Here is a 22791-nt window from a genome sequence, read left to right as displayed (position 1 = left end):
GCCTGATTCAAAAAGCAGTCCGGACTTCAGAGTCAATAGGTGGGGCTGAATTGCTTGCTGTGAGCTGGATAGGTTGATGGATCTAATTGTGTTGGTTTTTGTGACATCACAAGAAATGAATGAATTCAAAATGGACTGTTTTTGCAGCTTAGTTTCCATATATAGACTGTATTGACTGGAGGTGAATGTTATTTGAACACTTTAACAGTGTTTACACACTACATCAACCCTGTCTATTTCAAAAAAGTGAGAAAATTTAGTTTTAGTTTTCCATTATTTGGGAGTTTTTACGATATTGCAAGATTAATAACTCAATAATTCCCCAGCAGTTTAAGCTTTAAGATTTTACTGACTGTCCTCTGTAAACTGAGCCTTCGCTTATCTCCCCAGTTCTTTGTGTTGAATCTGATGGAAAAGTCCCGGAGGCTGAACGAGAGTGATGTGCTGAGCCAGCTGCTCAAGATCAGTAAAATGGCGGAAAACGCAGAGGAGAGGCTTCCCCCCATCGGCCTCCTGACCTCCGATGGACGGACTGAGTGGGCTCAGGCTAGAGACGCCCTGCTCAAAGGTCAGAGGTCACCTTAAAGTGGCACAAGGAGCTTTGACAGGCAAAATGTTAAGCACATGCTCAGAGAAAGGCTGAGAAAATGCTATTCTGCAGCACTCAAAAGCAGGACGTAGTGTAGCAGTGTAGAATGATTTAAGATTTTACATCAGTCTTTAACACTTAGTTATTAATTAAATTAACCTTATTGATCCATTAATTAAAGTTATTCATTTAATAAATAAATTACTAACTTAATTAATTAAATCATTTTCAGAAAATTATATAAACGCCTCCAACACTAAGTATAATACCAAACCTATCAGTATTTCATCTGTCCACTCTTTACTTTTGCGCTCATACTGCCAATTTACACTCTCAGAAATAAAGATAGTAAACTGTCACTGGGGCAGGACCCCTCTTGTCACTGGGGTGGGACCCTCAGTAGCTTTAGTCAGGGAACATAACTGAACCATAATCCACTGAAATGATATGTTCTAAGCTGTACTGACTCCACACACCCCGTCTCGTCTCCAGGCTTTTATTTTACTGTTCTGTTTTAAAACATTCAGTTATGAAAAGGTACAAATACGAACTTTTCACCTGGAAAAACTTATTTAAGCAATCAGACCTTAAAACCACTGTTGTACCTTTGAGGGAACATTTACATTGTTTGTACCTTGATGAACGAGAAATGTACCTGCACAGGACCTTTAATTCTGACAGTGTACCTCTCCCATCCTTCCAGTCTTAAAACGAATCAATTACAGCTGTGTCCTCCTAATAAAAGCTCTTCACACACAGGCAACCCAAACTCACCTTAACTGCCTTCAGATTTCTTTCTCATTGTGCATTTAAAATGGCTAAAGGAGATATTTCTGTGAGGATTGGATATAAATATAAATTAGTGAAAAAAGCAGGAGTTTCTAAAACTGATTACATTTTTTCTAAAAAAAATTCAAAAACTGATTAAAAGCTACAGAGAAATGTGGTTCATAACAACCACCTGGAAGACCTGGTAGACACCAAAACTGCCCCCATCAGATAAACAGCACTTAAAGCTTTCATCTTTGAGAGAGAGGAGAAAATCAAGCTGCTTCAGATCTGAAAACATCCACAGGTGTTTCTGTCCATCCTTCCACTGTGAGAAGACGACTCAGCGCTGTGGGTCTGAAAGGATGTGTAGCTGTCAAGAAGAACCTCACTGAGAAATAGACAAAAGAGAAGAAAATCACCAAAACTGGACTGAGATTGAGGTTTTATAGACAGATGAATCTGAAATATGTAATTAGGATTACTTGGAGGATAAAAAGCAGAAAATACTAAACCAACTTCTAAGACTGAACTTTGGAGGTGTGTCCACGGATTTCTTTGAGAAACTGAAAGTGAGTCTCCCAATAAGAATGGAAGCTGTACTAAAGGTAAAGCGTGGACACATAAAATACTGAAAAAAAGAAAAAAAAACAATGTAGTTGTTCAGGCTTCTGTGTGATTTTCTCTTAAATATATTTAAAAAAATTACTTAATGCTCATTTTCGACTGGAAATTACATCAATGTACTGTACAGTGACTGCAGTATCTGATTAACAGACCCAGTCAACCGAGAGTCACTGGGGGTGATTGAGCAATGTGTGTGTGTGGTCTGTCTGGATGAGCCCACTGGAGTTCAGCCCACGGACTCCAACAGAGCCTTACTCATGCTACACGGCGGCGGCCACGACAAGAATGGAGCCAACCGCTGGTACGATAAGTCTATGCAGGTACGGCCCAAGAAGCAGTGAACACCTGCTAAACTTTAAACTTTCTGTTTCTCATCTTGTAGTATTTATTACAGTAAAACCCACATCAAAATTAGAGATATTAACAGGGTTTTTTGATTAATAGTCAAATTAAGGCATTAATTCAATTTAAAATACACAAATAAAATCTTATTCAAATCTTTGAGTGAGGTTCAGTTATGAATTGGCTGACCTGAACAGTGTGAGATGAGGGTAACTTTTGACCTGGAAGACCGTTTAACTGTCAAACTGAGTTAAACAGCAACATCTTGTTGTTGCAGTTTGTAGTTGGTGAAGACGGCGTGTGCGGTGTAGTGTGCGAACACTCACCGTTTGAGGGGATCGTTCTCGTCCAGTGCACCGAATACCTGCTGAAGTACATGTAAGTGAAGAAACATTACAAGCAAACTTTATTTGATTTCATTTAACAATTTAAAATATATCCTTCAGATATTGAAAGAGCTCTAACGCAGAGCATAAAAACACTTATACCAAGATCATACAAGTACGTACATTCATTAAAATATGATGAAATTCATAAAACTGTAATGACATTTGACATTTGACATGGACATGCATTTGGATTTTTGAGCCTAGCCTCACAAAAAAAAAATGTATATATACAAATAATACACAAATACACAAATATGAAAATTCAATAAATTATACAGTGTAAAAATACACCTAACCTTAACAGTTCAAAGCATTTCACACAGCCTTGCTTGTGGTTTGTACTGAATAGAGACATTATGCTCAGCGAAAGCATTAACATTTACATTACACTGGAGAAGCAGAGAACTGGACAGCAGGTCAGAGTTAAGCCTATAACACACACAGTGTGTGAAATACCCCCTGGTAATTGGGGGTTCCCATGTTGGCCTGTTGCTTCAGTGTTGGCTAACTCACTCACATAGCAGTGCTGATGCTTCAATGGCAACAAAATGTTTATCAGTTCTTGTTCTGGAAATGTTCTTTTCTAATTTGTGCTCTTCCACACATAAACTGAGATCTTATACCTCTCCTTAGAGTCTTTGGTTTGAGAAACGAGTGACAGTTCACTCTTTCCACCAATCTCCTGTGAAATTTGACACGTTTTCAGATTTACAAATATGTCACAGCATATTGTTTTTCAGAAGTAGCCCAGGCATAGGCTATGAAGGACAGTATCACCTAGGGGCAGTCGTGGGCTGGAGGTTAGGGAAACAACCTTGTGACCGGAAGGTCGCCGGTTCGATCCCCTCAGCTGACAGTACGTGACTGAAGTGCCCTTGAGCAAGGCACCTAACCCCCAACTGCTCCCTGGGCGCCATGGATAGGGCTGCCCACCGCTCTGGGCAAGTGTGCTCACTGCCCCCTAGTGTGTGTGTTCACTAGTGTGTATGTGCTGTTTCACTGCACGGATGGGTTAAATGCAGAGGTCTAATTCCGATGTGTTCAGACACAGTTGGCTAAAAAGGTTCATTTCATTTCATTCATTTGATGCAGACCAAGGCCGCAGCTCTAGTTAGTTGTCTAAGACAAAAGCTTGTATGTGAGTGTCTATTTGTCCCTAACGGACAGCATACGTTCATAATAAGTTTATTTTCATGGACCCCCTAGAATTTTGAGACATTCAGGGGGTCCACGAGGTTAACTAGGGAATCCCGGACCCCCCAGAACCCCCTGTACTTCGCACCTTGAGCACAGTGAATCATTTTCAGACTAATACAAGCATTATGTTGCTGGCATTTGATGATAGAATAACAGTCTAGAATTGTCCTTGTCTAAAATGGGTCTAAATTACAGTTCCTACATTTGAAATTGGACATTCCTGTGTGTCATTTTTGAGACCTCAGTCTAAATTTGGATACTCCTGGTCTAGAAATGGACAGCCTGGTGTAAACATTGAAACCTCCCACTGCAAAAAATCTTGTCAAGTAAAGTTATCTTAAACTGAGTCAATACATCTAATATTTCTCCTGTTGAGATTGTTGTAATCTTAGTTTAAGATTATTTTCCTTATTTCTAGACTTTTTTTACTTCTTTAAAGTGACTATATTGGCAGATAATTTGCTTGTTTTAGGAAACGTGCTTGAAACCAGCAAAGGTATCTGCCAATATAGTGAGATTTTACTTAATAAAATTACTTTAAACAAGTAGAACAGTGTCTAGAAATAGGTTCCATCTCAAAATGGAAAATATTAGATATATCAACTAGATTTAAGATTATTTCACTTGACAAGACACCATTTTTTGCAGTGCTGATCTAAAATGGGACACGATTGGTCTAGAACTAGACACACTGGTCAAAAATATGGACACTTCTGGTCTAAAATTGGACACTCTTGATCTAAAACTAGACACCCCCATCTAAAATCAGACACTCTCGGTCTAATATTGGACACTCCAGGGTTAGAGAGTCCCAACAAGCACACACAGGTTCCACACATACACCCAGTGTTTGTTGTGTTGTGCTCTAGGCTTAACACTCGTGATTTAGCTGCATGTAGATTATTCGTAATCCTATCGGCAGATCTGTTCCTCTTCTCCTGACAGGACTGGCAGTCCCAGTAAGCTGAGCAGGGGCTCCAGTGTGACTGAGCTTCCAGATCCTCGCAGGCTCCCCTGGAGGTGCTCTCCTCAGGTCCAGGGCATGCTGGCCTCCTCTGCAGAAAACCTGCACAGGTGAGATGTACTGTACAGATGTTTTCTAATAAAAACATCTAAATTCTAATTACAACTGAAAAAGAATCCTTCACAATGTGACGTCATGGAAAATGACTCAGTTACTGAGTAGAGCTAGTAGACATCAGACTTAATGGCTAAATCTGATGCCAGTGTATATTGAGGTGATGAGAGTAAAGTTGATTGACTTCAATGTATTCCATCCAACATTCAGTTCATTAGAGGACTGACAAAGAAGATCCAAACCTAAAAAATAAACTCAAAATACTACACAACTGTATCGCTTTGAAAAAGCAGCTGTGTAAAATATTCTTATAAGGCAAAATAAAATGATCTAATAGTTCTACTGACTGAAAACTGACTGTGCTGCAAGTAGCACTACTGAGTCAGGAGAAAAACCAACTATGGTGTGTGCTCTGTAAATTGCCCTGTAAAGCCTGAAACAAATATTTAAAAGTCAGAGGCGTCTGGTCAGATTTTGCAGATGATTTTTGTACCATATCATACATCTATGTATTAACGTCACACACACAAGCTCAAAAACAAAGGTCCAGCTTAATGTTTAGGTCTCCAATAAACATTATACTGATGAAGATATGATGACAATAGTAGATAATTCACTCACGTCCTTGGACAACACATCCTTCACCAAGATTTGACTAAGTTCTCTTTGAATTCTCTTTCAATGCACTCGCAAACATCAGACTCGTCTGCTCAGGGAAAGAGACCAAAGCACAACCAACATTACAAAATATTTTTGCATGCAATTACACATTTCCACCAGAGAGGTCTCCAAATCATCTGACATAGTGTAACTTCAAACAACTAAAATTGTCTAACACTCATGAGAACAGCACTCCTCAAAACTTTCTTGTTCCTCGCTTTAGGCTTGTGAAAAACTTTGGACATGGAGGTTTTCACGTTCAGAGCTTATGGGAAAAGAGTTCATCAAGAAGCAGAAGATGAGTCCTGATGCTTATGTTCAGGTGGCGCTGCAGCTGGCCTTCTACAGGTAAAGAGACATTCAAAGCTACCTTCAAATTTCACAGGTTTCTACAATTTCAACACTTTTCAAATTACACAACTTCTACAGCCTTCTGCACTGACGGCTGAACGTTTAGGGGCATCATTTCTTTTTTTCTCCACTGTAACAGCACTTTATTATCCAAATTTCAATTTCTAAGTATATTACACCACCAGTATCCGCAACGGAGAATTATGTTTGCTGGTTTGACTGCAGCTGATGGTTCAGCGTTGGAGGTTGTGGTTATTTTATTTTCTTGATATAGTTATGATGGAGATCTCTACTTCTGGAAGACACAATGCTAAGGCTTCAACAATCCAAACATGGGCAAATTTGGCTAGTAACATTAGTGAACTGTTTGCATGAGTAAAGTGTTTAAAAAAGGTAAATTTGAGATATAGAGTACCTTTACTGTAATACATGCTAGGATAGAATAGCAGATTAACCTCTTTATGTCATCACTCTCTTAAAGGTATGTAGGCATATATATATATATATATATATATATATATATATATATATATATATATATATATATATATATATATATACACACACAACAGTTCACGAACACTGTATCACTCCGCTGAGACGATGTTGCTAAGCAACGACTTTGACAGCTGTAGGAGACGCTCAAGCCATTTGAACCTTTTTACTTCTTACTTTGGGCAGAAACAGAAAATGGATACTTTTAAGATTACACACATTGACCTACAGCCAATTTGGTCAGACTCTGAAGATGAGACGACACTAAATTCCCAAACTGTCATCACCACTGAGCAGCTTTTCAGTCAGCAGCTGTGACAGAAGAACAGCTAAACAACCTGGAAACAGCCAAACTAAGTGGGCTGTAAGATGCTTTACAGACTGGCTGGAACATCAATATTGATCTGGCAAAAAATGACAAAACTGAGCTAAACTTGATATTGCGGCAGTTTATGACTCAGTCCGTACTTCAAAAGGCGACTCTTACAGCAGACTGAGCAGCGAGTGAGTGGAGTTCGTTACTCTAACGTAGCAACAAGCTCTTGTTAAGGAACTATAATTTGGCGGAAGGATCTTTTTTTTTGTATTAGTGTTGTAATTGTACTTCTTGTTTCTGTTTAGTATTAAAAATAAAAAAAGGTTATTCACAAAAGAGATCACAGGTTTCCTGTAGGACATTCCCATTAGGAAACCATGAGATAAAAGTAGACTTGAGGCTACAGGAACCAACAGAAACTTTAAATGGTGTCTATGATATATTTTTCAGTAGGGTTATCATTCCAAAGCCAGCACTATCTGCCTTTCATATCTCTTCACCTTTTCATCAGTTGAAGATTCAGCATGGAAGCTCAGCTCTTTAAGGCAGAGCTGTTGTACATGAGCAGCTCTCTTCTTTCTCTTCCTCAGATCCAATGGAAGAATCGCTTCTACCTACGAGAGTGCCGCCACCCGCCGTTTCCGTGAGGGCCGTGTGGACAACATCCGTTCAGCAACCCCAGAGGCTCTGGACTTCGTGAAGGCCATGACAGACGAGAGAGCCTCCACACAGGTGCCTCGTTTTTCTTACTTATCCTCCTATTACCGCGCCTCTCTTCTAATTCTGTCCATCATGTAGCGCTGTTAAACGGGTCCCCTGGCTTCTGTCTCCTCTGGTAAGCCAAACCACTAATCACATTAGAGATTACAAACCAGCTGAGATGCAGTGTGGTGTGTAATCTAGGCAGGCTAGTAATGCTGCACATGATGGCCTCTCACTGTCTATTAATGGCAATGACGAATCATACTGATCTGTAAATTAGACCAATAAAACTGCTCTCTAGCAGTCTGATGATAAACAGAGCTACTGCTGCGATTATCAATTTCAGCATGACTGCTGGGACTGCATTTGACTTGAGTTCTATTTTGTGTACGAAGATGCTATGGATCTTTTGGGGAACGGGTCTCATTTCGTTCTTTTAGGATTCAGAGAAGATGGAGAGGCTGAGAAAAGCTATAGACGCGCAGACCGATTACACAAAGATGGTAAGGATTAGCCACATTCATCATCTAAATAAGTTCTCTGTTTGTCGTTGTGTTCAACCTGTTCACACCAACAACAACAACGCTGACAATAACTCTTCTTTCTGCTTGCTCCAATAAGGCTATTACAGGAATGGGAATAGACAATCACTTGCTAGGTCTTCGGGAGATTGCTAAGGAGCTGAAGATGGAAACCCCAGACATTTTCACGGATGAGACATACCAACTCAGCAACCAGTTCATCCTCTCCACTAGTCAGGTAAGAGTAGAAGGCCCCATAGCATGAGCTGCACTGTGCAACAGTCGACCACCCCTAATTTATTTTATTGATGGTCAAAATAAAATGACTGTTAAGGACAAGTTATTAATTTTTCAGGAGATTAGATCAAAGAAAATCTTATATAAGGAAGGAGAAAGTCAAAGGAAAAAAAGGAGTTTCCAAAACAGAGTTTAAGAAATGATTGAAAGTTATAAAAATCATAAGAACCACCTGGAAGACCTGGAAGACACCAAAACTGAAAAAAAAAACATCAGATAAACAGCTTTCGTCTTTGAGAGGGAGGAGAAAATCAAGCTGCTTCAGATCTGAAATCATCCACAGGTGTTTCTGTCCATCCTTCCACTGTGAGAAGACGACTCAGAGCTATGGGTCTGAAAGGATGTGTAGCTGTTAAGAAGCCTCACTGGATATATATATACATATAGGTATACATATATATATACACACACACACACACACACACACATTTTTTTAAGCCGCTTATCCTTCTGGGTCGTGGGGGGAGCTGGAGCCTATCCCAGCAGTCATTGGGTGGAAGGCAGGAAACACCCTGGAGAGGTTGCCAGTCCATCGCAAGACAGACATACATACACATTCACACCTTAGCATGTCCAGTCAGCCTGACTGCATGTCTTTGGACTGTGGGAGGAAACCGGAGTACCCGGAGGAAACCCACGCAGACACGGGGAGAACATGCAAACTCCACACAGAAAGGACCCTGGTCGTCCGGCCGGGAATCGAACCCAGGCCCTTCGATAGATAGATAGAGATAAATATTGCTGCTGTTGGAACAACCTCGTACCTCCATTTTTTCCATTTTTCTTTTTTTTTCACATAATTTGAAAACACCTGTTGTCCTTTATATTGCATGTAAATTTCATGACAAATGAACCAAAAGAAATGGCCCAAAATTACTTCCCAAAAATTCTGGTTCTCCTGTGAAGTTGTCATATTGGAGATCATTCACTGAGATGTCTGTGTCTTCTGATTTTTCCCTAAAGCTAAAAAAAAAGCTAAAAAAAGTTTTTTAAATAATTTATATGTAACGGCTGCAAAACTAAGTAAATGATTGGTGTTGGTGGTCTCTGACTTTTGCACATTACTGAACACAGTAAAGTGTACACCATCCCAATATTCTTAGACAAATATATGTAAAATATACAGATTTCTCCCATTACCTGAATTATTATCTATGAAAATGGACAAAAAATAGACAGTTTAGCTGCCACTACTGGTTTTAGCTGCGTGATGTACTTATGTCCCTTTCAGTTTGCACAGTGTTCAATGGTAGGATATAAGCTTCCATTACTTGTTAGCTATTATAGCCTTGTAGCTCCCGTCTCCTTCACGTTATGTTTTTCGGTTCACCTTTACTTTTTAAATGACTTTGTATTTCCTCATTTCTAAAGCACTTTACATTCACGGTATATGGCAGACATGCTCATCCAGATCTATTTACAATTTAATCACTTTACACAGGTAAGTGAAGGCAGTGTTAGGAGTCTTGCCCAAGGACTCTTATCAGTATAGTGTAGAGTGCTTACCCAGACAGGGATTGAACCCCAGTCTACAGAGTAGAAGGCAGAGGTGTTACCCACTACACTATACCAAACACTTGAATCACTTTGATGACAGCACTGATGAAAGGTGCTATATAAATAAACTATAAAATAGACTTGCCTAAACCAAATCTTTACTGATTACATTTGAATGAGTTTGGATGTTGCTATAGAACCGAGGTCACCAACCCTGGTCATAGAGATCTGCCTTCCTGCAGAGTGTAGTCTCTGCCACACCTGCTCCAGCTGTTTATCATCTCCAGAGTTGCTTGACTGGCTGGATCAGATACGTTAGTCTTAGGTGAGGAAGGAGGGAGCATTTTAGATGCAGGTTGGACCTAAACTCAGGAGAGTAGATGTCCAAAAGGGTTGGTGACCACTGCTATAGAACATAAACAGGTCTGCTAGTGTGGCTTTACTGCACAATTACAATGCTTGTGACAAACTCTCCTCTTCCTGTAGGTCCCCACCACAGTAGACATGTTCTGCTGTTACGGTCCAGTGGTTCCTAACGGTTACGGGGCCTGTTATAACCCTCAGGCCGAACACATCCTGTTCTGCGTGTCGAGTTTTCGGGAGTGTACGGCCACCTCTTCGCTGGTGCTGGTGAAGGCCCTGGAGCAGGCGCTTATGGATATGAAGGATCTGTGCAATAAATGCAACACTGGCGGTCAAGAAAAGGGAGCAGCCAAACCAGCCACACCCAGAAAGTGAGTCGTAGTCACAGGCGAGGTCTCACAGGCTGTGTCCCAACTGTTTACGCGACGTCCCTATGCTTCGTTGATATTACAAGCCTTACTGCTGTATTCAGATCTGATCTTTCTGCCCTCATGGTTCACTTTTGTTGGTTTAAGTGTGAAATATTTGTGAAAGCCCCGCTGCTCCCACTGATGATCCTGATCACGATGACTGATATAGTGATCATTTTCATCAAAGAATCATATACAGTGCTGTCCGAAAGCCAAAGGCATCAGAGAAAATGATTTTTAAAGCCATTTTAAACATTTATTTGTTTAAAAAACACTTAAATTAGAATAAATTGTTGCTGTTGGAAGAAAACCTTGTATCTCCACTTTTGACATTTTTCAGTTTTTTACATGATCCGAAAATGCCTGTTGCACTTTACATTGTATGTAATTTTACAGGACCAAAAGTAATGGCCCAAAATTACTCGGTAAGACGTCTGGTTCCATTGACTCACATTAAAAGTAAAGTATGTTTTTTCCTCCTCCTGTAAAGTTACCATTTTGGAAATACCAGGTTTTCTTCTGACCACGGCGAAATACAAATAAACAAATAGCCCATCCATCGCGGCTGTTCTGTCTGGGAGTGTTAGTCTAACCTCTTTCCAAATCTCTCCTTGAGGACGTCCAGTGTTTACAGTTACCATTCAGTACCTACTTGAGTTATTTATGTTTATTTGTATTTATTTTAGAGTCTAATAGCATTTTACTGGCAAAAACAAACTTATTGCCAAGATAAATAGTTTTAAACAGTTTTATTGGGTGTTGCACAGTACTGTATGTCAGGCAACAGTATCAGATTTTCACCACTTAAAGTCATATGCAAAAGTTTGGGCACCCCTGCTCGAAAGATGTTTTGTTGATATTCTAAGTGTAAATAAGTGAACACACCCTCTACAGAGGACAAACTTCTGCACATTTTAAAACATAATCACTGTTTATTTGGTGAGTTAAACATACAGGGAAAAAATAAATGATGTCCCGTGCAAAAGTTATGGCACCTTTATTGTCATTGTAGAAGCATAATGAGATTCAGTGTGCACTTCACTACGAGCCAAAAGGAGAAATAAAGTGTTTTATTTTTTAAGTTTAAGTTTTAAGGCCCCGCTGGTGACATCCCATATAAATAAAAATAATGTGTGGCCACGCCTTAGTAAGGCATGGGAACAAGATAATTAAGTCGTGGCCAGGACTTAGTAAGGCATGGGAATGAGATCCTAATGCATGGCCACAACTTAGTAAGGCATGGGAATGAGATCCTAATGCGCCTTACTAAGTCGTTGCCACGCATTTGGATCTCGTTTCCATGCATTAACCTCTTATTGAACAGGGTATATTTTGATTTGTCCATCTGAATTTACATGACCAAATTGTAAGGCAAATTATTCAGTAACTGCATGAAATAAATGTCAATTTTTAATTTATTTATTTATTTATTTTTTGTAAAAGTTCCCCTCAAATTAACAGAACATGTGTTTATGATCACACATATTGCTATATGCTTACAGTTTACTGCTGAAAGCCAAAAATCTTAGAATCTTTGTATTTTTTTATAAAAGTTATTTTTACAGAGCAGATCACTGAAGAGACGCCATTTGTTTACAGTTTATAGCCCAGATTTGTGGAAAAATGGGTCGACTTTCAGTAGACAAAAAATTGTTCAGCTTCTTTTATTATAAGAGTTTAAAACTATATTACCCATCTATTTGACTGGACTAAGACCGTTACCTCTCATAAGCAAATAAAGCAAATAAAAAGAAACTGTACACTAAAATCTGCAGATATACAGGTTCTCTGTTGAGGATGTGTTATTTTTATTTAAAAAATCTAAATGGAATTTGACTGGGGTGTTCAAACTTTTGCACACAGCTGCAAATGCTGTAATGTGAACATAAACTTAGTGTCTTTTAATTTGACAAATCTGATATAATCAGCTGCTGTTGGTTCTTCTCTTCTGATTTCTGAGCCAGACTATTGACAGGCCCATGTGTCAGTCAGTCATTGTTCTGAATGATGTCCAGTTGCCAATGGGATGTGATTTCTCTTTCACAGTTCAGCCGCCCAGTGCTTGCTTCTACATTGTCAGCTATCAAAGCTGATATGAGCTGCCTCAGGCTTTATGAGTGATGTGTGAGTCTGTGGGTCTGCCATATTTCCTCATCCTTCAGTTTAAGATCACTTCATTAAGTAAAGAACGCATCCAGTCCATGCGGCACTAACCTTCAGGTCAGGCACTGGATGATTATAATGCATTATGATGTAGAACCCAGAGCAGGTGTCTTACCTGAGAGTGCAAGAGAGCCTGCATGCATGTATTTAGTTTTATACTGTAAAAGATAGATTGGTGCATAGAATAATAGAAGTTTATTTGAATCTAGTGCTTTATGATCTCTGTAGCTTCTAAAAGGGAAACAAAAGCCATGTTTACTCTCCAGGGTGAGAGTCTTACTGTGACTGGCATGTCTTATACCATATTAGCGTAACTGTAAACATTAAGAGTAATTAAGCTTGGCAGTGGTTCTAATATCCCTCAGTGCTGACGGTGCACTTGTACTGTTCAAAGACATGGGTCATTCTACAGAAACGTCCATTTTTGTGTCCCTGACATTTACAGATATATTACACTTAAAAAAAACATGTTAGGGTTAAAATTTATTTACATTTTTATATAAACAATATTATTTTAACAGTTACACCTTCTTGAGCCTCAATTTAGCAATATTGGTTTTGAAATCAATTATCTAGAACTCCAGGGACCACAGAAGAGCTCGTCTTTACAGTCAGTGCAATTTTAATTACAATAATCTGTACATGACTATGGAATATATTAATTAAATGACATAAAGAAAACAAATGGCAAATAAATATTATAAAATATATAATGAAAGTCTGCAGGAGTCGTGTCACTGGTGTTACTGCAGAACAAAAAATCTTGACAACGTGTGGTTTGATGCTCTGTAGCAGCCAATTAGTAAAATGCATTGTTCATTAAAAATGTCTCTGGTGTTCCCTTTATTATGTGTAACACCAATGAGGATCAGTAACACCAGTGACTCCTATGGAGAGACAGAAAAGTGGACGTTTCTGTAGAGTGACCCATATTTGAAAAAAAAATATCAAAATCAGATTTTTTGAGGAGGAAAAATGCGATAACTAACAGCATTAGGTGTCACACTTTGTGTAATGAGTCTGAAAGGCCTCAATGTCTGCAAGCTAAGAATGAGAATCAGCTGTTTGTTCTTATGCTGGTTGGGTTGCAGTTATTTTTTATTTAAAGAATTAATCAGTACCTTTGTGATCAGCATCAAATGAGTAAAGATTAACTTACAGTCATGTGCAAAAGTTTGAGCACCCCTGGTCAAATTAATGTTTTGCTGATTTGTGAAAAAGAGGTAACACATCCTCTACAGGGAGCACACTTAAATATAGCATTTTCTGCATTTTTTTGCACAGTTTCTTTCCTTTTATGGAATTTGCAAATTGGAAATATGTTAAAATCATAAAATCTGTCTGTTAATATAAATAGTGCCATAAAATATGAAATGTGCACAGGTCACATTATGTTTTATTTTTTTCTCAATGTGTTAAATTCAGCAAAATATGCAGAAGTGTGTTCTCTGTAGAAGATGCCTTAACTTACTTACACTTAAAATCAAAATTAAAAACATGGAATTTGCCCGGGGCCCCCAAACTTTTGCACACAACTATGTGCTCACGTGCCAAATCCAATAACAAAATGTGATAAGTTTTGTACTTTTAATAATATTCTAAAGAATTCCAGCAGATTTATTAGCCAATTACGCTGCCTTTCAAAAGTTTGGAATCAATGTTTTCAACAATATTAAACCAATGTTGTTTCAGATGAATGTATAAAATTAATTCAGTATGTTGGGCCCTGTTCACACTTGGTATTAACATCCCTGGAAGGACAAACATGAAGGGCACCACTCATATTTACTATGTCAGTCTCTTGCTGCGTCAGTTGACTGATAAAAAGTCCATGTTCATGTAAATGAAAGAGCTGTTACAGACATTTAGACCGTATGAAGCATTAATGTGATACGCAGCTGCTTACGTCTCTGCTGTGATGACGTAGCTGACTGAGGCGGTTCTTCATCACTGTCAAAGACACTTTAGTGTTCACACTGTAAATGTGGTCGTGTGCATCCCTGACCACCTCTGAAGGTGGTTTAGTGATCGAATCACAGTGTATCTCCCTCCATAAGGCATTGTACCCTGTTCACACCTGTACTTAATGCTGTCCACTTATGATTGGAGCACCCAGGACACAAGTTAATACCTAGTTTAAACAGGGCCTTAATCCTGTACAGCACAGCTTTTACTTACAGTATAGAATTTGCAGTAGACATTAACTCAAAATCCTAATATGTCCTTTTAAACCTTGTGTGGTGTTGATGTGTGTGTTACTCAGTGGTCTGGTGGACCCACCACATTATTGTTTATATAAATCAATACAGCCATAACAATTTACGTGAAAATACCAGATGTTTAAAATATCACAAGTCGGGCAGCGTAGGGTTCTCCTTTCAGCAGCTGTAGCCAGTCAGCAGCCTGTCCATGTTGTCCACCCACACACACACACACACACACACACACATATATACAAACACATACAAACACAGACACACACACACTAACAGCAGGCCATGTAGGAGGAGAACAGAGTGAAGGACACAGCACCTCCACACTTTTATTCCCCGCAGGTTCACCCAACACCACATGTGTAATATGAATGTGTGGGGGGTGAACAGAGTGAAGACACTGAAAATGGGTTATTTTATATGTTCTTCACAGAAAATGAGCAAAGGCCAAGAATCTGAGGTTGAATTAATAATAAATCACAACATTGTTTCTTTTGCTAAACATTGAAAACAGGTCCCACAGACCTGAACACCACACAAGGGTTAAGTATAAACTATAACATATAAAAACACGTTTTAATGTGTACTTTATAGGATTTACAGCTGTATTGTATATACAATAAGAAAAATGTTTAATACAACACAATTGCAAACTTTTGAATGGTAGGGTTTGTGCAAATACAATACTCATATATATATATATATATATATATATATATATATATATATATTATATTATAATCAGAAAGGTAGAATTGAAATAAAAAATTTGTATCATGGAACTGAAACACTGTTAAGCTATAAAGGCCATGATTGCAAGGCGAGCTGAGTTAAGATCTGCACTTTATGTAAAGAACTATCATAGTGAACTAAGCAGTGCGTGTTTAAAATATATTCAGTATTTTATGGTGAGAATAAACCTACAGATTTAACTGTGATGCGTTCCTGATGTTATATGTGATGAAATATATTTTTGTTGAATGGTGTTTACTGTCAAATACAAAGCAATAAATGCAAATATAAGTCGATACATTGCTTGTAACATGTTCTGTATGTATGTATGTATGTAAGTATTTCAGATGTCCTGTGAACTCATGTGTATAAGAGTAAAAATATCATAGTTTAGATAACAATTGTCAGAGAAAAAATAATGAATAATAATACATTAAATGTAAATGTAACCATATTTTCTTACTTGTGATGGAACTGCTGACATAATCTGAACTTAATGTGCACTATAAATGTCTACGAATCAAGAATAATAGTGTGTGAAACGTTGTATGAAGTGTATTATCGTACCTTTCACTGTGAGGTGGATTACAGATGTGTGACAAAATTAATGTTTTCCAGATGTCATTTTTGCCTTCTTTTCATCTGAATGATCATTTATTTATTTATTTATTTATTTATTTATTTATTTATTTGTTCCTTCCTTGAAAAAACTGTCATATTATACATCAGATGTTCATGGGTCTCGTTATTTATTGCATTACAGCTAATGTGTCACTTTATCTGCTTTCAAACCTCTTTTTTAATTATTATACTGAGTGTGATGTCATTCAGATAGCATTACATAGCACTAAAGTCTGATAGGTGTTTGATGGATTACTGTCACAGCTCATTTATGCAAGCTAAACAAATAGCTGATTTATTTTTGTAAGTTCTGTATTCCATGTATTTTGATTACAGTAGAGAATATACTTAATTTTTAATACATAGAGTTTATGTTGTACTCCAGATCAAGAGAGATACATATATACCTGTACATTCCACAATAAACAGTTTAAGAGACATATCCGACCAAGGCTTCTGTGTTTTTCTATACTGTATTGTATTTTCAAGAACAATGGGGACAATGGTCACACAGGTCAAAGACGTTGGTGAAATAAAACAAGACGTTTCTGTCCGAGTCTTCTGGTCTGCATTTCTGACCCACTCCAGCTCTCAGCACACTTCAGTCTGGTAATCAAGGGCTGCAGGGTGCTGATTGTGTGGGCTAGCTTGGAGCTGGACTTCAACTAAAACATGGACTGGGTCAGGGGAACAGGAGAAAATGGATTGGGAATCCACTGGGGCAACAGCTGAAAACATCAACCAATCAACAGCAAAACACTTCACTATACACATAAACTCACCATCCACTTTATCAGAAACATTTACCCTGGAATCAACTCACTTTAGGAGCTGGTATCGTATAGAGTAAAGTTTCATATCTCTCTCTCTCTCTCTCTCTCTCTCTCTCTCTCTCTCTCTATATATATATATATATATATATATATATACATATATATATATATATATAGGATGACCAACACAAATTGCACAGCAGCAGATGAGCTATCGTACATCAACAAGGTGGACCAACAAGGTAATAGACTGGACAGTGAGTGGACACAGTGTTTAAAAACTCCAGCAGCACTGCTGTGTCGGATCCACTTAGTGTGTGTTGCGCTGGTCTGAGTGGATCAGACACAGCAGTGCTGAGTTTTTAAACACTCAGTGTCACTCGACGAAATATCCACCAACCAGCGTACCCTGTCGGGCAGCGTCCTGTGGGCAGCGTCCTGTGACCACTGATGAAGGACTAGAGGATGACCAACACAAACTGTGCAGCAGCAGATGAGCTATCATCTCTGACTTTACATCTACAAGGTGGACTGACATGGTAGGAGTGTCTGATAGAGTGGACAGTGAGTGGAAACAGTGTTTAAAAGACTCCAGCAGCACTGCTGTGTCTGATCCACTCAGACCAGCACAACACACACTCACACACCACCACCACGTCAGTGTTACTGCAGTACTGAGAATGATCCACCACCCAAATAGTACCTGCTCTGTGAAGGTCCATGGGGGTCCTGACCACTGAAGAACAGGGTAAAAGGGGGCTAACAAAGTATGCAGAGAAACAGATGGACTACAGTCTGTAACTGTAGAACTACAAAGTGCACCTATATAGTAAGTGGAGCTGATAAAATGGACAATGAGCATAGAAACAAGGAGGTGGTCATAATGTTATGCCTGATCGGTGTGTGTGTGTGTGTGTATATATACATAGTCACTACTAAAACGATTGGTGAAGTAATGTTAATGGTAATGTTATGATTGTTCTGGTAGTGACAAAATAGAATGTTCAATCATCTGTTTCAATAAAATAAACATAATTGAGGTATATGGTCACTCAAAGCAAAAGGATTTTAGTCTGAAGTCCATGTGAGTTAAAAGTTTGAAATGTGTTTCAGCTCTTGAGAGAGTGCCAGACGTGATACTTTTATCATCTATGTGTAAACAGCAGGCTGGTTGTTCACTGAGCAATGCTGACCAATGCGCCATCACCCCCTACTTTGGGCTCCACCCTCACAGGGCTTTGAATTGGTTTAGAAATTCGCACTGACTGTTCAGACCCTATTAGGTCTAGCAAGGTCAAGCTTCAAGGAAGGAGTTTCTAATAAAGTGGACGATGAGTGTGAAGGACAAGCTTATTTTAAACCACATATACAAAATGGACAAGGCTGGACAAAAGGGACGAGACAGGATGAAGGTGAATGTTTGGTCAATAGCACCGAGGCCCACCTGGAGACTCAAGCTTCTGGAACATTTCTGCTGATCTGCGTTTGCCACGCGCTCTCACTGAGGGAGCACACACACCTGCTGCCTCATATTGACCCTCCCCACGTCCCCACTGAGGCGAGACAGACAGTCCCTCAGACTGACGTTAACATTCGTTAGCTTTGTGGTGAACAATGACGACAATATGATCAAAACCCTTTAATTAACCCTGTAAGGCCAAAGCTGAAAAGCAGCCATTTCTGCCATGTCCGTCTTATTTAACAACATGATTTCTCAGTGTTTATAAAGCAAAGGCATGAATGGTAATATACAGTACTGTGAAAATATCAGAGAGCACCCTTCATTCATTTCATTTCCATTTTCCAGTCTGAACAGCCTTTAAGGACAGTATTATTTTTCAGGAAATGTTTCTAAGAGATGAAGTTAATTTACATGCATAACGAAGGAGAAAGTCAAAGGAAAATACATGAAAAACAGGAGTTTCCAAAAGTAGAGTTCAAAAAACTATTAAAATCAGAGAAATTAAAATGCAGAGAAAATGAGACTCCTAACAACCACCTGGAAGACCTGGTAGACACCAACACTGTCCCCATCAGATAAACAGCACTTAAAGCTTTCATCTTTAAGCAGAGGTGGTAAGTAACAAAGTAGTAGCAGTACAAGTACTTTGTTACTGTACTTAAGTCATTTTAGGTATCTGTACTTTACTTGAGTATTTCTGTCACTTGATGCTCTTTTTACTTTTACTCACAACATTTCAAAAGAACAATCTGTACATTTTACTCACTATATTTTCAAAACAGACTCATTGCTTTAATTTTAATGATATAATTATCTATTTTATTGCTCTATTGACTTATTTATGTATTTTTTTATCAGTAAATTGTGTTAGAACACCTAAGAAAGCGCAAATCGGCTCCCTACTGGATGTTAGGAATAGCCTATAGCCTGACGTAATGACATTGCAGGACATTAGTGCATTTTGTGTGTGTGTGTGTGTGTGTTTGTGTGTGTGTGTGTGTGTGTGTGTGGAGTGTGAGCTGGCCTGCATCATGTAACTCCCAGTCTGAAAACCCATTCCGGCCCTGGCCATACTGAAAGGAATGATTTGACTGCTAAAATAGAATTAACATTTCTTTCTTAGTAGAAATTCCATCAATGTCCATCTCAGATTCTTGTAAAGGAGATCTGTTTGCTGCTCTAGACAACTGCATTTTTGTGGATGATGCTTGCAGTCCTAGTATGTTTATACTACATACAATGATTTTTTAAAGAAACACTTTTACTTCTTTACTTTAAGTACATTTATGAGCAGGAACCTTTATACTTCTACCTGAGTAAAAAATGTAAGTCTTACTTTTACTTGAGTATTGATTTTACTAGATTACCAGTCCTTTTACTTAAATAAGGGACTTGTGCACTCCTGCCTTTGTGTCCTTGAGAGAAAGGAGAAAATCAAGCTCCACTCTTGCTTCAGTTCACTTCACTACCTTATAAACATTATATAAGCTTACATTAGCTTACTACACTATAAAACAGCCAGCCATTTGAAGCAGACCATTCACTTACCTCATATGTGAGCATATTTCTGCCAGTTACCCAGGGATGAGCTGATATTGTACTGATGCAAAAGCCAGTTGCCTAAAATAAATAAATATATATATATATCCATCATCATCATCATCTAAACCGCTTATCCTTCTGGGTCGCGGTGGGGTGCTGGAGCCTATCCCAGTTGTCATTGGGCGGAAGGCAGGATACACCCTGGACAGGTCGCCAGTCCATCGCAGGGCAGACAGACACATTCACACCTAGGGGCAATTTAGTGTGTCCAATCAGCCTGACTGCATGTTTTTGGACTGTGGGAGGAAACCCATGCAGACACGGGGAGAACAGGCAAACTCCACACAGAAATGACCCTGGTCACCTGGCCAGGAATCGAACCCAGGCCCTTCTTGCTGTGAGGCGACAGCGCTACCCACTGCGCCACCGTGCCGCCCATAAATATAATATATATATATATATATATTTATGTGTGTGTGTGTATGCATTATATGTATGCATTATATATATATATAAAATGTTTGTTATTTTTCAGTTTTTGACATAATTTGAAAATGCCTGTTGCCCTTTAAATTGTATGTATACTCCATGATGAATGGACCAAAAGAAGCAGCCCAAAATGATTTGGAAAAACATCTGGGTCCATTGACTCACATTAAAAGTAAAGTAGGTTTCTTCCTTCTCCTGTAAAGTTACCATTTTGGAGATTTTAAAGTATTTTTTTAAGCAAACAGCTGCCAATACTGATATGATGTCAATGCCATTGTTTATCTTATAAAATATAAACCCAGTTCCAAAATACAAACAAAAACAGCAGCAATTTCTTTTTGACCTGTGTTCCACTGATTACTGGTTTACTGTTTTTTTTATTTTTTTGCTTGTTTATTTGTTTATATTTTCTTATTCTTATCTTATATATCTTATCTTATCTTAGATATCAATCTGCAAATTTTCCAAAAAAGATGGGACAAGGGCAGGTTTACCATTGTTACATTACCCTTCCTTTTAACAGCACCTAATAGTTGTTTGGAGACTGAAGACACCAAATTTTAATTGTGAAAATGGAATATAATCTAAAAATGTATATGTACCCCTTACTGGTGCTTTCACAGATGTGCAAGTTACAAATTTCTTATAGACATTGTTTTAATATGCGCTTTTCCTTCTGCTCCAACTTTTTGGGAATTGGGTTTGAAAACATACTTTTTTGTTTAAAATGAATTTTGAATATATCCCCATACATACATTGTTGTTTTTCCATTTTTCTGCAGCTTTTAACGATCAATTGTTGATCGATTGAATTTTCTGCATTCAAATGCGCACAAATATCAAATAACATAATATATTAAAAAAATGAAAAAGATTTTCACAGCCCTGTTGCACTATTGCTTAAAGCTTTCACAGCAGAGTTGTTGGGGTTTTTACACTCATCAAAGTCACTGCTAGATTAAAAGTGGACCCCCACCCAAAAATATCCAGCCAAGACCTCAGTGGTCAGAAAATGACCATTGAAGAAGGACTAGAGGATGGCTGAGAGACTGATGTATATTTGATCCAATCTCACAAGACACAGTCTTGATTCCAACCCACCTCGAATGCTGTATGGTTTCACTGTGGACTGGAGTAAATATGATTTATTGCGGTTAGCAGCACATTCTATGCAAAGAAAGAACAACAGAGTCTCAGTGGTAAATTACCAAATTATGAGTCTGTAGCTCCAGTAGAAAAAGCATGACTGACTTGCATCTGCAACAGCTGCCCACAAACCAAGGTTATACGCCACTTGTCAGGGCTGTAAGGCCAGGAAACACTTCATTGATTGAAATGAATGCCTAAAGAACAGGTTCAGTATTTCTGATACAAATTATCAACTGCTGTCATTCAGCCGTCCAAGGCCGAGCACTTCCTTCACTGATTGGGTCAATCGTCAGCAATTTAGCCCAATAGTGACTCTCCAGCATGAGGACATAATGGAACCCTAAGGAGCTCGAACCTTGAATACTTTAAAAAAGGATCCGCCTCATGCTTTATCAGCATCTACAGTGGGAGGAGGCGTCCGAGAATAGAACTATACAAACCTCATAATGGCCAATTATCGCTAGACACTTTGAGGCAATTCATCCAAAATACCAGGAAAGACACACAGTTTGTCTGTTGTTGTTCACGTGCACCTCTCGGAGACTAATTAATGCTTATGATGCATAAATATTTTTTTAATGAGTGTTGGGAATACAGCCCGCAGTGACATTTTTCTTCCAAACCAGATTTGAAAACAAACGGATTCCTCTGAGCTGGACGATTTTCCAGCTGTTGACATTTTGAAAAAAAAAAAAAAGAAAGAAAGAAAGAAAGAAAGGAGAAAATGGATTCAAAAGGAAAGATCAGCAGTCTCTTTCGAGTGCCAGTCTTAAAATCTTTCAATTAAAGTTGGCAAAGGCAGACGGTTTTCATTATAAAGTACTGGCGGTAATGACCACACTGGCATTTCTGAGAGAGATGTTCTGGAGGGGAGAGTGGCTACCTGTCTCCGTTTTACACATACTGACTGGGTCCTAATTGGCTGTGGACTGGGGAGCCATTAGCTAATGGCTCTGAGAACTACAAGTTCTACCTTACTGCACATTTCCCATTTAAAAGTCACAATTTTGGGCACCTTGTCGTCCACCCCAAGCTCCTGGTTTTC

General features: G+C 38.6%; 1 pseudogene; it reads left to right on the top strand.

Moving 5' to 3' along the window:
* Positions 1-10810, top strand: part of LOC118808798 — a 34927-nt pseudogene extending 24117 nt beyond the window's left edge.
* Positions 10811-22791: the final 11981 nt, after the last annotated feature.

The sequence above is a fragment of the Colossoma macropomum genome, unplaced genomic scaffold (genome assembly GCF_904425465.1).
Source record: "Colossoma macropomum unplaced genomic scaffold, Colossoma_macropomum, whole genome shotgun sequence".
Taxonomy (NCBI): domain Eukaryota; kingdom Metazoa; phylum Chordata; class Actinopteri; order Characiformes; family Serrasalmidae; genus Colossoma; species Colossoma macropomum.
The sequence above is the reverse complement of the archived record's forward strand: the minus strand, read 5'-3'. Positions and strand labels throughout refer to the sequence as shown.